The sequence below is a fragment of the Juglans regia genome, chromosome 14 (genome assembly GCF_001411555.2).
Source record: "Juglans regia cultivar Chandler chromosome 14, Walnut 2.0, whole genome shotgun sequence".
NCBI classification, from domain to species: domain Eukaryota; kingdom Viridiplantae; phylum Streptophyta; class Magnoliopsida; order Fagales; family Juglandaceae; genus Juglans; species Juglans regia.
This window is the reverse complement of record NC_049914.1, coordinates 13,028,683-13,042,953: the sequence shown is the minus strand read 5'-3', so window position 1 is coordinate 13,042,953 and position 14,271 is coordinate 13,028,683.

Below are 14,271 nucleotides of genomic sequence, written 5' to 3'. Positions count from 1 at the left end.
GGTATGGTATTTACCATTACGGCAAGTTTTAGAATTATGGCCCTGTTGGTGACAATTGCAGCAGTAAGCAGGTAATGTTTCATAGACCACCTCTTGTCTCCTACTGTGAGGCAGCCCTGGACATCCAAGCCAGAAGTGAGTAATCGGATCTCTGGAGGCATCAACCTCTAAGCAAATCCTTGCTCCATCAGTTCTTGTAGCGCATGTGGTTGGATTGTCTATCCGAATGAACTTTCCAATAGGCGTCGTTATCATTTTCAATACCGAAGCATGGTAAAAATGAGGGGGGAGTCCAGGCAAAAAAATCCACACAGGCACGCATGGTGACTCATATTCCTCTGTATAATCTGGAGACCATGCAAATGGCCTATAGCAGATACCATTGATCTCACAGGACTCTCTGGATAGAGCTTTGTTAAAATCATCTTCTTTCAACATCCTGATGAACACATTTTTTGGACTTTGCATCGCCGAGACTACAGCACAGCATGATAAACCCCATCGGCTACGGATGAAAGACCTTATAGAGTCAAGTGAGGGTCTTTGACGGAGAAACTTCAGAATAATGGAGAATCGAAATGGCCTTGCAGTGGCCTCTGTTTCCTCTGCAGAGAATATAAAACATATTTCACCTTTTATAATCTTTGGTGGCCTAAGCACAACCTCCACTTTAGGCAATGGTTGAGGTGCTGCTGAGACATCAGCAAAGGTGCGGCGACCTGCCACCACTGTCTCTACGTCCGCCATGGAACACCTCCCACGAACAGCGCCCAGCTCCTCCGTCGATGGACGTGATCAACGTGCTGACCAGTAGCTGGCCATAGCCCGAAGACTGAGACGTGGGGCCGATTAGCGTGCCGGAAGACCCTTGGCGGAGTCACCTGAGCCCGGCGAATCCTTCTGAGTCGGCGGTGAGCAGCCACTCACTGGACCGGGTCGGCGATCGGGCTGATGGGGGCTGATCAGGGTGCCGGAAGACCCTTGGCGGGGTCGCCTGAGCCCGACGAGACGTTCTGTGTCGGCGGTGGGCAGCCACTCGCCGGATAGGGGCGGCGATCGGGATAAATAGCACCGTAGTATGGTGGGTGTATCAATGGCCTCTAAATGCAATTGCTGTCAAAAGGGTCATACTGAGGACTTGAACCATGTGCTCTGCATGGGGGATTTCGCTAGACACATTTGGCGTCTAGCGGCCACTCACCTAGGGGTTCATATGACCTCTTTCTGCACTTGGAAGGATCAAATTAATTTTTGGTTTTGTCGTGCGGGTAAGTCTTCACAGGTTAGAACCATCTTTGACCTTCTGCCCTCTATTATTTCCTAGAAACTTTGGGAGAGGCACTGTAAAGCCTGGTATGAAGATAAGGCTCACTCAAAAGAGTCGATATGGCACGCTATTAAACTTTGGCTCCGGCGCATCATGGACCAGATCATGAAAGTGATTTCTCTTTCCACCCAGGACATGAATATTTTGAATAGACTGGATATCCCTGTCATGTTCCCTAAGCCCAAGAGGGTCCGGGTGGTAAAATGGCACCGGCCCCTTCAGGGCTGGGTAAAACTTAATACCGATGGTAGTAGCTTCGGGAACCCTGGAACCGCTGGCGCTGGGGGTGTTATTCGGGATGAGGATGAGAGTTTACTTCTAGCTTACTCAGTTCCCTTGGGTTTGGGTACCAATAATTTTGCAGAACTCAGCAGCTTATTGGAAGGTGTTTGCAGATGTCACGCGCTTGGATTTTATCGTGTTCAAATAGAGACTGACTCTCAATTGGTGGTCAATTGGATTGTAAAGAATAAGTGTCCCATTTGGTATTTAGAATACTTTTGGGAGGATTTACAAGAACATCTTAATAGCATGGAGTTTACAGTGAATCACATTTTTCGTGAAGGCAATGTTGTGGCTGACTTTCTAGCTAAATGTGAGGCTGAAGGTTTGAATTCTGAGTGGTCTGATATTCACATGCTGCCTAGCCTGTTGAGGGGTCTTCTCCGCATGGACAAATTGGGTATGCCCTACCTGAGGATATCATAAGTCTCGTGCCAGGTTTGTTTTGCGTTATTTGCTTGTCTATTTTTCTATCTCGGTATTTGCATCTCTTTGTTCTTGTGTATGTGGCTTTTTGCAGGTTCCCTTCTTTGGCTTGTTCGGAAGTAGGTTATGTATATTTCTTAAGGCTTGTACGCTATATGGTTGTACCTCCCAGGTGTCGTGATTGTAACCACGGTTTTCCTCCGCCAAAAGTGAGGGCAATCAATAAAATTGGGGTTCCGTCATCTTCTTAAAAAAAAAAAAAAAAACCAAGTAAATTAAATTCTTATAAGCAAGCTGATTTTGTCGAACAAATTAAAGTAAATTAAATCCTCATGTTCCTCAATCTACTCCTTCATTTCGGGCACCGCCATGACAACAATCACCAAGTCCCTTAAGGCATCCATGCAATAACTAGACAATTCAAGGCCCTTGAGCCCGACCCAGGAAGGTGAAGACAATGAAGACTCAATAGGAATAGTTTAATTCCTACGAGATAGGCATGTCAGAGATCCAGTTCAACTCTAAGTAGAACCATGAATTTTTTTCAATCAAGTCAGAGATAGAGTATGTTCTCTCTGTGCTAGTCTTATGCATACAGCGCATACGTGTCCTTCCACACATGCTTGTTCAAAGCATTATGCCGAGCAAGCAAATGCACTAAATAATCTTGGGAAGCCGTTTGCTAGTCCTTTTTCATAGACATTCAATCCTAATTGATAGAATCATACTAATTTTTTCTAGAGGTGGAATCAACCACCCATGAATTTAGGTGGACTACAGATGCAACAACAATTTCAAATTTGTCCACCTAACCCAATCTATCCTCATATTCTTCAATCTACTCCTCCATTTGAGACACCACCATGACAACAATCATCCTTAGAGGAGTCTCTCAAGGCATCCATGCAATAACCAAGCCATTTAAGGCCCTCGAGCCCAACCCAAGAAGGAAAAGACAATGAAGACTCAACATGGATAGTTTAATTCCAACGAGATAGGCGATTAGGCATGTTAGAGATCTAGTTCAACTCTAAGTAGAACCATGAATTTTTTTCAATCAAGTCCAAGATGGAGTATGTTTTCTCTGTGCTAGTCTCATGCATACAACGCATACGTGCCCTTCCACACAGGCTTATTTAAAGTGTTATGCCGAGCAAGCAAATTCACTAAATAATCTTGGGAAGCCGTTTGCTAGTCATTTTTTAGAGACATCCAATCCTAATTGGAGGAATCATGCTAATTTTTTCTAGAAGTGGAATCAACCATCCACGAATTTAGGTGGATCATAGATGCAGCAACAAATTCAATTCTATCCACCTAACCCAATCTATCCTCATGTTCCTCAATCTACTCCTCCATTTGGGGCACCACCACGACCTCAATCATCCTTAAATGAGTCTCTCAAATCATCCCTGAAATAACCAGGCCATTCAAGGCGCTTGAGCCAGATCTAGAAATGGGAAGACAATGAAGACCCAACAAGAATAGTTTAGTTCCAACGAGATAGTCGTGTCAGAGATCCAGTTCAACGTAGGAATGTGGGGCGTCACACCAATGAACATGTCCTTGCCTGGGAAGCTTGCAGGGAGCCCTGCTGCATTAAATGGCCAGATCTATGGTCAGTGTACGTAGTCCATGATCTTGGCAGGTGTGTCCTTGACTGGAGCGACTGTGAAGAAGCCCAACTACATTAAATGACCTGATACAGGGAATCAAGGGGAGGACATCCTAGCAAAAGGACCTATCCCTGACGGGATGTCGACTGATGAGCCACACCTGATCAAAGGCCCCGAGGGGGAAGATCGGGGGATGAGCGGAAGCTACCAAATTAATTGTGGCAGCATGGTGCCCTATGCAGGGGATAGACCACCTCAGACATATGGCAGAAGCAAAAACTCAACCTTAAAAGGAGGATATAAGACACTACAACACAATTGGTCTTTAGTGACGGTTGAGAAATTGTGACAGTCCCCAAACTGTCACTAAAAGGCCTGTTCAAACGTTCATTGTAAATTTAAATTAAATATGACTCTAATTTAAAAGTTATATGATTTTTATTGTGCATAATTTGTGAACAAGTCTAAAAAATTGACTTGTATATATTTATATATACACAATTTGTAATATATAAATATATATTTATCTTTATATATATTTGAAATGCAGAGATTTAATATTAAAGTTGAAAAATATAACATTAAAGAAGATTAAGAATTGAAATTAAAAAACGATAGAAATATTCAATAATATTTTTCTTTACAAATATTAAAAATAAAATACAAAATATGATAAAATGTAGTAAACAAAAGTCAGATGATAACGTTGTCCGCGAAAGTTGAACTCCATACCTCCTCAGTCAAGGTATCAACCTTGTCGTTGATGATAGTTACACGATGGGTGAGCTTGACAACAGACGTCGATATAGTCTCGAGCGATCGATCGATCTTATGATCGATATGGGCAATCAGCTGTGAGATGACCGCATCAACCCAAGCAGGCCACACATCTCCTGCAGATGTACTCGGCGTATGCTGACTACTACTCCCCCCATGACCTGGCTCAGACTGCGTCGGAGGAACTAGATCCTCTACAGGGGGTGGCTGACGTCCCTTCGCTTGTCCAATGCTACGTTGATGCGTGGTCATGTCGAGGGGGCTCATATGATCTTTGACCCGCTCCTCTGGCTGGGTCAGCACTTCCCGTGCAAGTAATAGTTAGCTGATTAGGACACCGTATGAGAGATTATCAGTGGAGACGATGCTCGCCTCATAACGGATCCTCTCATAGATGTGTAGTGGCAAATCTATGGGATCTCCACGTGCCACTCGTATAAAAAACTGTGGCCAAACCTGACTAAATGTGGTTTTATCTGCCACATGATTCACATTTGTTGCATGCAACATGCAGAAGAAATGTAGTATATAGTTCTGGTTGAAGGCGTTCTTCCGCTCGATCTGCATGCTATCCCTCCCGGTGAGGATGTAGAAATCCTCGTCTAGGTCATCATCCCAAGCCTCAACGCCAGTATCCTCGGCCTCTCACTGGTCTGCATCTCTGGCTGATGCCGACTCAAATGGGCGGCCAGTACATGATGTAGAAGTGCCTACATCCGTACGGGGTGTATTGTGTCCAAATGTCTCAACTCCTCGACGAATCCCGAGGTGCTCGCCGATGACATCTGGTGATATCTCAATGGAAACACCGCATATAGTCACGGTGTGAGAGGATGCGTCCTGAGGCATGTCACACATCCCCATATAGAATTCCTTAACCATTGAGGAGGGGTATACCTTCCCCCTCAATGTGCAGATATTTCCCCAGCCTCTACTGAGGAAAACATCTCTCAGGTTCATCTGCTCCCATATGAGTTCGTCGAACTCATTAATCAGGACCTCTCGCTCTACCATAACAGTATGAGCCCCGATACGAGCAGTGTCCTGAATGGCTCATTCCCTCCCTCGTTTCTTAGTATGCAGAGGATAAGTCATATCCTGAAAATAAAAAAGGAAAAAAAATTATTTATATTAATGCATTTTTTTGTGTTAATTTTAAGCTGCTCTACATTAACGTTCGAACTTTTATTGTTCGAACGTTAAGATAAAACGTTCGGACGTGTATTTCATACGTTCGCACGTAAAACAATGTAAATAAATTTACATTCGAACGTGTATCCTTTACGTTCGCAAGTAAAACAACTACGTTCGAACGTAAAACATAGACGTTCGAACATAAGCAGTAAATAAATATTGGCTGACATACGTTCGAACGTTTATGTTATACATTCGAACGTAGTTATTTTACTTGCGAAAGTAAATATGAACATTCGAACGTCGAAGCATGAATAAAGTAGAAAATCAGCACATTCGGATGTTATAATTAAACGTCCGACCGTATGTGATTTACGTGCGAACGTAAAATATTCACATTTGAACGTATGTCGTTTAATAATGTTTAAAAAGTAGTACGTCTGGATGTATCCATTAAACGTTTGGACGTAAAATTTATGAAAATGACGTCTGAATGTAAGACAATGAACGTTCGAACGTAGAAGCCATAACGGCTATGTAGTTTAAACGTCGTATGTTCGAACATCTTGGTGAAACGTTCGAACGTTATGACACAGAATGGCTGAGTTGACTCAGTCATTCTTGAAATCTCGAAAATTACTCTACAGGTTCTAAATGTCAAAATGTCACCATAGAAATGAAGTATACACTTCAAGAAACATTTCTACGGTGACTATTTTACCAATGACAAGGCGTGGTGGCCGGAAAATGGAGTTGAAAATCCGGCCACCACCTATCCCTTTTTAAACAAAACTCAAGCCAAATATCAAATAAAATACATGTTATTTGAATGAAAGATGAATGCATACCTTTTAGTGACGGTTGTGGCGGAGTTTGACGGTGGCGATGATGGAGGAGTGGCGGTGTGCAACTGCATGACGATGATAACATTGGAAATGACGTTTCACCGTTCAGTTTTGGTACACGAAACGTTCAAATGTAATCATTATTACGTTCGAATGTTTGTTAATTTACTTTACAAAATATTGACTATAATATATTATATTATAAATGCTTATTTTATATATTATAATGTTATATATACCATACTGTATATAATATTCTATATAGCATACTATATATAATATTATACTATAATATATATAGTATATTATAGTATATATATTGTGTATTATATATATAATGTACTATATAATATATTATATATATACTGTATTATATATATAGTACAATATATATCTAATATTATATGATCTATTATAAACTAATGAAATCAACATTAGAACCACAAGCTCTTATTATTAGTCCAAAACGATATGCTTTATTATTACAATCTAGTATCCAAAACATTGTGAATATATTGTGATATGGATTTAAAATATTGTGATTATTGTTTTTGAATTTGTATTGAATATGTTTAACAAGAAAATTATAAGTTTATGATCTTAATGTTAAGTAAAGATTAAAAACATTTAATATACAGATAATATGAAGTTTAATATATAACATGGAGTAAGTATATATAATATATTCATACTAACTTAACTATATATAAAGTATAATACTTTTTTCATATAAAAGGAGATCAAAGACGGGGCTGGCCATTGGATCAGTAAATAGCAAGGTGCATTTTTTTGGGAGGATCGATCCGTTTTGTTTTGAAAGTGACGTCCAAACATCTTCCATGATTGTGCACATTACAATTAATAAATATATAGAGGACCGACTAGCTAGTTAGCTTGGTGATCATATTGTAGTTGTGTACCTTTATTTATTGCATTTGTGGCTATGAAGTGGGTCGTACGTATCTTCAGACATCAAGATAAGTGTCCAAATTATATACTTATTGTCTATATATATAAAATGTAGTATATATATAGATATATAAAATGTAGTATATATACTATACTATAATATAGTATATAATGCAGAATTTAATAAATAACAAAGAATTATATATTATTGATTTATATATATGGTATAGTTTATATACTATATTATTATGTTCTCATCTAAAGTATTACGCTATCATACTATACATTTATATATATATATATATAGATATATAAAATGTAGTATATATACTATACTATAATATAGTATATAATGCAGAATTTAATAAGTAATAAAGAATTATATATTATTAATTTATATATATGGTATAGTTTATATACTATATTATTATGTTCTCATCTAAAGTATTATGCCATCATACTATATATTTATATATATATATATAAAATGTAGTATATATACTATATTATAATATAGTATATTAGGAATGGTACGTTCGAAAGTTTCAAGTTAACGTTAGAACGTTAATGGAGGTTAATGAGAGTTCATTTCCATGTTCGAACGTACAATTTTTTTACGTTCGAACAGTAGAGTTGGAAAATGCAGGAAAGGTCTTGCTCGATTTACGCACCAATTTCACGTGCGAACGTAAATTTTATCACATTCGAACGTTTAAACTAAGAGGGCAAGAAATTTCCCGCTCGATTAAGGTATCTGTGTGATGATCTGAACGTTCAGACGTTTATATTGTACGTTCGAATGTTAGTTGATGAAAATCACTAGAAAATTATGAATGTCCGAACGCCAAATTTCTTAACATTCAAACTTTAGGAAATTAGTGCGGGAAATTTCCCGCTCAAATATGGTAACTCTTTGATGATATGAACGTTCGAACGTTTAAGTTAGATGTTCGAACGTTAATCTGTAAATCTACGAACGTTTGAGCGGAAAATTGTGATACGTTCAAACATAAAAATAAAAGCGCGGGCAATTTCCCGCTAGATTTCATGCTTTATCATAAGAAAGGTACGTCTGAACGTTTATTGAAAACGTCCGAACGTTCTGGGCGAGAATAATTTTTGTTTTTCATTACGTTCGAACGTCTGAACTAATAATTTTAAAACTTAATGAATACGCTCACAGGAGGAAGCGGCTCATTTCTGCTTCTCCCGTGCAAGCAATAGAGAGAGAGAGTTGAGAGAGAATCGTTGAGAGATCGATCGAGCCTTCTGCAGGAGAGAGAGAGAGAGAGAGAGAGGGTTAGAGTGAGAGAGGGTTGAGTGAGAGAGTGATGTGAGTTAGATAATACGGTATTTAGAGTGAGAGAGTTGAGTTTTGGTAAAAAAAAATATTTTTCTTGTCTTTTTTTGAATTTTATGATATTTTATTGTGTTTTTGTTATATAATATGTCTAATTAATTAGTGTTGTATTTTTTTGAAGGATTGATTGTTTTGGCAAGTTGGAAGATTTTGATTTGTAAGATGATATTGTGAGTGCTAAATATATTTCTAAACTTTATCAATATGTTGTTGTGATTTTATGCTTACTCTTGAAATATTGTGATTATTGTTTGTATAGTTTGTAAGTTATTGTGAATATGTTGTGATATGAATTTGAAATATTGTGATTATTATTTGTGAATGACGTTTGAATATGTTTACATGGTTAGAAATATATTATGTTTAGTTTTTGGTATTTATGTGAATATATGTTTATATGGTTAGAAATATATTGTGTTTAGTTTTTGGTATTTATGTGAAATTTTTATATAATAATTTTTTTTGTGTTTTTTGAATTTGTTCTTTAACAAGAAAATTATAAATTTAGGATTTTCATTTAAGTAAAGATTAAAAACATTTAATTTACATTTAATATGAGACTTAATATCTAATATTTAATAAGTATAAATAATATATTCATACTAATTTAGTTATTATTATTCTAATTATAACTGTAGTATAAAACTTGATTTAAAAGAAAAAGATAAAAAAAGTATATAACTTAACTATATATAAAATATAATATATACATACAATAAATATAATTAATAATTACTTATTAAATATAAATAACTCACTCATTTAAAATTATATAATAACATTTGAAATTTATTATAACAATTAAAATGATACTTTAAGAATGATAATAATTAAAATGTTATAATAACATTTGAAACTAAGTATAACAATTAAAATAATTAAAATTATATTATAACCTTTAAATACTCTTCAATAAAAAAAGTTTTGAACCTACTAAATAAGTAGAGTTGAAATATGTAAATATACTTATTTATTATAAACTAAAGAGTAAGTAAATAAGGATCAAATAGATGCTTATATAAAAATTATATACTTATTGTCTATATAAATAAATAACTCACTCAAGAGGCAAGGAACTGGAAATGCTAGATAAATGGAAAGGAAGTTTGTGACTTTTATTGATAGAACATGAGGAACATAGTGAATGAGCAATATGTTTATTTGCTGGTAATTGAAACATTTTTATCAAATGATGAACAAGTTTCCGAGAGGGATGACCCAATCGGTTATGCCAAATATCTGAAGACACATTCAGTGGTGAAGGCTTCTTTTGTAGCACCAACATTGCAATATGAAGCTAGAATTGTGTAGATGCCATTATCACATTTGCCTTGCATTAGTGTTGCCCCCGTTGTCGGATCCTTCACAAAAAAATGGAAGAGGTGAAATTTAATAACAAGATTATTAGTCTTGGTGAATTCATGAACTAAGATTAAATTCTTGTGAATGTCAGGTACGCAAAGAGTGTTGGTTAGAGCAATGGTGCGAGTAGGAAGCTGAAAGTTCACAATACAAACATGAGAAATTGCCAAACCTGATCCATCCCCAATGATGTCCTCGTCAGCATCATCATACTCGGAGTGGATGGATAGCTTGGACATATCAGAGGTGATTGATGAGAGGCACTAGAGTCAACCACCCATGGTTTTTCTGTGGAAGTAGCAGCATAGTTAGCATTGGGAGAGGTTGGGTTCCATAATTTCTTACATTGGTGAGCCGTGTGACCAGGTATAACATAGAATTGACAGATCACAGATGGTTTGGTGGAAGACTGAGAACTGTTTTGAGATTGGGAAGAACGTTTATTGGCCCGAGAGGTGTTGCTCCTATGAGCTTTGCCTCGATGAGATGAGGGACCTTTTCTTGGTGGTAGTTGGCATTTGCAATAGTGGTTTGCTGCAATGTCTCAAGGCATTTGAGATAAGTTTCATGATTGACTAGCAGATCATGGAGTTATTTGAACGTGAGGGGAATCTCTCTGGTTCGAATTGGAGTAGCGATGTAACGAAATTCAGATCCCAAGCCATTGAGGATGTAGAGCGTGAGATCATCATTTGTGAGGAGATAATCCACCAATGCCAGTTCAACAACAGTGCATTTGACTTGCTGGAGGTATTCAGTGACGTTCTTGGAACCACAATTCATGGAAGTAAGTTGATCCTTGAGTTGCATGACTCTCGTGCGAGAGCGATTTGCAAGAGACGGGTCAGTTTAAGCCAGACCTCTCTTGAAGTGCCACAGGCAGCAATCAATGGCATAATACTTTTTGACACAGAGGAAAAAATGCCATTGAGCAAGAGTTTGTCTTGATGGATCTAGTGACTGCGAGCAGTAATAGCATCAGCAGTTGGGTTAGTCCCAAGTGTAGGACATGGATGAGATCCATTAATAAAACCTTGATGGTCATACCTAGTGACAAGGGTGTCAAATTGGGCACACCATGTAGAAAAGTTGGAGGATGTCAGCTTGTAGGCCGGTAGCTGATTATGGGCGTTGATGGCAATAATAGTATTTTCTGGTAGATGAGTGGAAATGTTGGAGTTGGTGACAAAGGTAGGCAGCTAAGACATAGCGGAAGCAAGAGGATCAAACTCATTAGAGTTTGAGGTCTCGTGATACCATATAAGATATTTGAACACATTTGTGTTTTATTAAAAAAGTCACACATTGTATTACAAGAGGAAACCTATTTATACAAATCTAATGTTTACACAAAAGGCAGTAATTGATTTGCTCTGATGTACAAGATTACACCATGCTAAAGTTTAGGTGCTCTGCTGTACAAGACGACACTAGGCTAAAGTTTAGGAGATACAGATTTCACTCCATGAAGATTGCATATCTGAGATCACGATCGAGTGATTGGTGGGATTGATATGTTCATCTATTAGAATCTAGGCATCCTTTAAACCAACAACCAAACTTGATTAGACATTTACGCGAAAAAGAAACTAAGATAAGCCCCTAATACTTTATACATAGAGTAATGCTACATACAATCGTGGAATGCGCAAATGACGTGCAGTCGCTTTGAAAAAGAGTGGGGTCCACTATTAAAAAATTAATTTCTTTTTATGTAGATCCCATATTTATTCACTATTTTCAAAACGATTGCAAGGCCTATGCACATTCACGACTATAAGTATCATTTCTCTTATACATATAGTAAATTACTAATTTGTACACCTTTTCTTTAATCAACCACCAACTCTCATTTAATATTCTATTTTTGATATCCATAATTGGGTTGCTCTTTTAGAAATTAAATTTATTGTATGCAAGTTTCGTGTATTTTTTTTTTTAAATAGTGAATAAATTTAAAAATCAGATGAAAAAAATTATTTTTTAATAATAAATTTCATTTTCTTTTTCAAAATGACTGGACATCACATGCACATCCTAAAACCGTATTCAGCATTATTCATAATAAAATCAATTAGGCGCATGTTAATTGTAAGATATATGAGTCCGAAAACAACTTTAATTTAGATTTATTTTACGTATTTATTTATTTAAAGTTTGATCAGAAATTTGATTTTTTTTTTAAATCAATCCCACTTGCTAAAAAAAGGATGAAAATGGAGCTTACTTTTTTTTCCGGCAAAAGGTCCCTACAAGCGATCACATGCAAGAACATGGTGTAATAATAAGTTGTTGCACGCTAAGATCAAACCTTGAAACAATATTGTTTTTTTTTTTTGTGATAAAATATCAAACTTCATTCAAACAACTACATTATGGCCAGTAGCCATTACATCGTTAAGATCAGAAGCATCCACTACATAACTATGCCTTACAACATTTACATAAGATTGATCTACAACTAATTCACTACTTCAGGTATGTCCTTCAGCCATAACTTGAGCACTTATACCTTGGTTGATAAAATCAAGATCAATAATTTCACAAATTTGGTAAAGTGCTTGTTGTGCTAACTTGTGAGCCACCTGATTTGCACTCCTCTTTACATGTCTTATCTCTCATGTTGTGTTTGCCAAGAGAGAGTGAACATTATGTATAAGATATTAAAGCATCCCATTGTCCTTCCCATTTTGTTTTACAGCATTTACCACCTGTAGAGAGTCACCTTCAAAAACTACATTCTGCAAATTGAGTTCTTTACCCAGCTGTTCAATAGATATTAAGGTTCTTGCTTCAACAATAAGAGGTTGTGAACAAAATTGTAAAGGTTGCATGCATGAAGCCAGTAAAGTCCCCTCAAAGTCTCTAACCGCAATCCCAACTCCAATTCTATGCCCTCTATCTTTAGTTGCTACATCCCAATTTATTTTAACCCAATTTGGCTCAGGAGGATGCCAACATGTATAGCTTATTTGATTTAATCTGTCCTAACTTCCAGAGTTGAGTTGTTGATGTTGCACCTGTTGAAAGTCCTGGTATGCCTGTGTTGCTCTCTTCATCAGTATTGAAGGGGCTAGAAAGCTATCTTCAAACAACATCTTGTTTCTTCTCGTCCACAACATTCTTGAAATTTATGCAAACAAACATATTTCAGTAGCACAAATTCTCTGTAGCATATGCATAAAAATCTCTCCAAACTCCTCGTTACTGATAGCAGCTTTCTTTAATTTCGTGTTGCCTAACATCCAAACATCCTGTGCAGATGAACATGTCCACAGAACATGACTTGGAGTTTCTTCTTCCTATTGACAGATTAGACATAAAGGTTCATCTACAATCTTCCTCTTGTATAGATTTTGCTTTGTTGGTAAAGCATTGTTGCAAGCACGCCAAATAAAGAACCATAGAGCTAGGATATGTAGCTGATTATAATTAAGCGATGCACACGTCATCAAGTTCCTTTTATTTTAAATATTCTTAATTCGATATATTATTTCCAGGATAACATGATATATATGTTTTATAAGTCAGTAACGTCATTATTAGACCGTCTCGAAATATAATTAATACATAATATATTTTGATATTATATATATATATATATATATATATTTTGATAAGTGATATTATTATATATATTAGAAACTAAATAGACGATTTTAATGATATGGAATTACTTAATACAACAATACATTTTTGCATGCGATATTAATATTCTTTGTTCTTCGCACACTTTGATCCAATTTGGATGAAGTAATTGGAGATTTCTTTTTTTAAAAAAATTAAATAAAAAAAATTATTTCATTTGAAGAAGGAAGAATATAATTAGGAGGAATATTATCAAGAAAGAAGGTACTGGAAAATGTGGTTGTAGGATTTAATCAATTGGACCGCATTAGGATAATGAAGAGAGATATGTATTTTTTATTCTCAAATTATCAAGTGTTATATAATTTGCACATTGCATTAAATTCTGATTATCAAGATTACTACTTCACTTCACATTATATTCTCATCAACTTTCTCGATCGGAATTAGACAGTACTGCAATTTGAGCCACTATGCCTTGATGAGATAGAAGTCATGATCAGATTGAGTTCTAAGTTATGGCTCAAGTGTATCTTGAGGGAACGTCTACAATTCACACATTAGATTCATTTCTGCTCGTGCGGTCTTCTCTAATGACAATATCCCTAATACTAACACTAATAACCAAATAGAAATATAGTAATA